The following is a 3,987-nucleotide window of genomic DNA, read 5'->3' on the forward strand; positions in this document are numbered from 1 at the left end:
CGCGGCCCCGGCGGGGGAAGCTGCCCTGGAAAGAGGAGGATTAAAAGCTCTTTGGCTCCAGTGACACATCGCACCCGGTCCCCTCGCACGGCCACCTGCTCGTCCCGGCGCTCCGAGATGCTGCGGGCACCCCGGGGCAGGGCAGGAGGGGAGCGGGCACCCCCAGTGTGAAAAATGAGTGTATTTTATGATTGGCTTTTTGTAAATATTCAAATGAATATTATATGTGTTGTGTTAGAAAGTAATTAATTAATTACTGTATTAATTGTCTTAAGTAGTGTGGTAAATATAGTTTTAGGTTATAAAAATTGTTAAAATACAAACTGTGCTATGTAGGATACTTTTTTTAAAAAAAGGACTCGCAGCAAGATAGCAGCCACAGGACACCTGAATCTTTCAGAGAAAAAGAATTTATTGCTCTCTTATTAGAAGAAACGAACTTCTTCCCGCCTTGAAGGCGCTGTTAGGATTCAGAGGAAGAAGCTGAGGATGACCAGACAGAATCCTGTGTTTGAATGGAATTTATGCATCATGTATGAGGTGTATGACTGTGCAACAGGCTGTTGCTTTTAAGGGTTAATCCTAATCGTGCTGCCCAGAAAAAGGTACCCGGACATCTGTAACTCTTTGTATTTGTTATCTCATATTGTCCTAATTCAAATTGTCCAAATTGTTATTACTCTAATTTTATTACTATTTTTATAACCATTTTATTACTATTAAACTTTTAAAATTTTAAAAACAAGTGATTGGCGTTTTTCATCCCCTGCTAAACCCAGGGGCCCGGCGAGGAGGGTTCAGCCCTGCCCGGGAATTTCCTCCTGAAATACTGAAATTCGTTCTGCAGCACCGCTCGGGCGGCTCCAGGAGCGGCTCATCCCCACGGACCATCCTCCCCCCGCTCCTCCTCCTCCTCCTCCTCCTCCTCCTCCGCAGCCCCCCGGCTTCCCCCGGCTCCGATTTCCCGGGATTTTCTGCTTTAACCAGCTCCACCTGCCAGCAAGAAAGAGCAGAAAGCGGAAAATCGGGGTGATCCCCGTGAGCCCCGGTTTGGCCACGCCGAGCCCTTGGGGGGGAGCAGCCCTGGGATGTGTTTTGGGGGCGGCTTCAGCTCCCGGCTGGAGCCCCACTGCTGCTCTGGGGATGTGATTAATGGGGTCTGGCTGGTGTTGGTGCCTGAGCCGTGTGTTCAGGGTAGAACACGTGTGTAGCTGTGTGTGCATCCTCCTCCCGCTCCGTTCCCACAAATCAGGGGGAGGTGGGAGCAGGAACCCTCCTGCCTGGGACAGCTCCCCAAAGAGGGGCTCTGCAGCACTGAGGAGGAGGGATCCCAGGCCCCAGTTCTGCTTCCCTATACCCCAAAGCCATTTCCAGGATGGGGCTGGGGTCTCTTCAACCCTGGGAACAGCCCCACAGACACCGAGGCACGTGATGGGGTTGGAGGTCCTGTGGCAAGGACATGGGGGCCACCAGGCCCCCCAGGCTCTCAGGGGACACCTGATGTGGGGCTGGAGGGGGACCCTCAGCAAACCCCACTGTCACAGACATCTTTTATGAAAAATCCTTTCCTTAGGATTTTTTCTCCTGAGAAGCTGAGAGGCCTCAGGAACAAATGTAACCAATGGTTATCTGCTGCTGTAGAATGCAACAGGTGCATCTGGGATTGGGCTCATGTGGTTGTTTCTAATTAATGGCCAATCACAGTAAGCTGGCTCAGACTCTCTGTCCGAGCCACAAGCCTTTGTTATCATTCCTTCTTTTTCTATTCTTAGCCAGCCTTCTGATGAAATCCTTTCTTCTATTCTTTTAGTATAGTTTTAATATAATATAGATCATAAAATAATAAATCAAGCCTTCTGAAACATGGAGTCAGATCCTCATCTCTTCCCTCATCCTGGGACCCCTGTGAACACGGTCACACCCCCCAAATACTGACCCACAGGCTGAGGAGAGAGCGGGAGAGGTGACAGCCGGGGCATCCCTGGTGACATGTGGCTGTTCTGGCAGGGGGCTGTGCCCTTTGTGCCCTTCTGGACAGTGTTGTTCCCGCGTTTGGGCTGCTTGGGGGGGGGTGTCACTAATTGGGGCTGGGCAGGGACTGCGGGGCCTGGCTGCCCCCCCCTCCCAACGCCTGGAATTTTCCCACAGTCGCTGCTGCCTCCAGCCGGAAAGGCCCAGGGTGAGACAGCACAGCCCTACAGCCCCCAGGGGTGTGCATGGCCCCCAGCAACCCCCAACAGCCCCACATGGGTGTGCAGAGCCCCCAACAGCCCCCCCCAACAGCCCCACACAGGTGTGCATAGCCCCCCTACAGCCCCAAACAGCCCCAAACAGCCCCACACAGGTGTGCACAGCCCCTACAGCCCCAAACAGCCCCTACAGACCCACATGGGTGTGCACAGCCCCAACAGCCCCACACGGGTGTGCACAGCCCCTACAGCTGCAAACAGCCCCTACAGCCCCACACGGGTGTGCCCAGCTGGTCACAACTGCACCCCACCATGCACAACCCCACACAGGACTGTGCACAAAAGCAGCAACCCCACACAAATCCATGCACAGCTGAGCAGGAGTGCCAACACCCATGCAGGGGCATGCACACCTGCACACAGCTGGGCACAGCTGCACATGGCAATGCACACCTGCACACAGCTGGGCACCATGCACACAGCCCTGCTCACCCATGCACAGCTGCAACAGCCCTGCAGGCCCGTGCTCAGCAGCACAAACCTGTGCACAAGCACACACACAACCACTCACAGCCCTGCACAACACCACCCACAGCTTCACACAGCTGTGTTCATCTGTTCACAGGCACATGCAGCCATCAGAACCCTTCACAGGAGTGTGCACAGCCCTGCACAAACACACAGAGCTGTGTGTCACAGCACAGACACACACAGCCATGCACAACTGTAGCTGGCTGTGCACAGCTGAACCATGATTCACCACTGCACACAGCCACGCTCAGCCACACACAGCTGCACACACAGAGCTGCAGTCACAGCCCCACACAACTGCACACCTGTGCAAACACCCACACAAACTGTGCACAACACACACACAGCTGCAGTCATTCACAGCTCACACAACTGCACATCCACACAAACTGTGCACAACACACATGGCTGCTCCCAGCACACACACGTGCCCATCGTGCACAGCACACAGCAGCACAGCCCTGCACACGACAGCTGTGCACAGCTGGCACACACACATAGACACACACAGACACACACACAGGCACACACACACAGACACACACACACAGACACACACACACACACACACAGACACACACACACAGAGCAGTGCACAGCCATTCACCACTCACAGCTCCACACAAATGTGTGCACAACAACCGTGCAGAACTGCCCTGGAGCAAAACCAGCTCTGCACAAACACAAACACACACACACACACAGACTCAGATACAGAGACGTACACAGAGACACACACAGCTGCCATCACACACAGACAGAGCTGATATCACACACACACACACACTCACACACAGCTGTTATCACACACACGCACAGAACTGTTACACACACTCACACACACAGCTGTTATCACACACACACTCACACACACATTCACACACAGCTCTTATCACACACACACACAGAGCTGTTCTCTCTCTCACACAAACTCTCACACACACACACACACACACACACACACACAGCTGTTATCTCTCTCACACACACACACACACACACACACTCACACACACACACACACACACACACACACACACACACACACACACACACACACACACACACACACGCACACCCCTGTGCACACTCGCACACTCCACTCCCGGCTGTGCCCCTCCTGCAGCCCCGGGGGCGAGGGCAGCGCGGATTCCCCGGGCCCGCGACCCTCCTGTGTCCCCGGTGTCCCTCCCGTGCCCGTGCCCGTGCCCGGCCCGTGTCCCCGGTGTCCCCGCTGTCCCGGCGGAAGGCGCCCGGCCGCGCTCCC

Source organism: Agelaius phoeniceus, chromosome 16 (assembly GCF_051311805.1).
Source record: "Agelaius phoeniceus isolate bAgePho1 chromosome 16, bAgePho1.hap1, whole genome shotgun sequence".
Taxonomy (NCBI): domain Eukaryota; kingdom Metazoa; phylum Chordata; class Aves; order Passeriformes; family Icteridae; genus Agelaius; species Agelaius phoeniceus.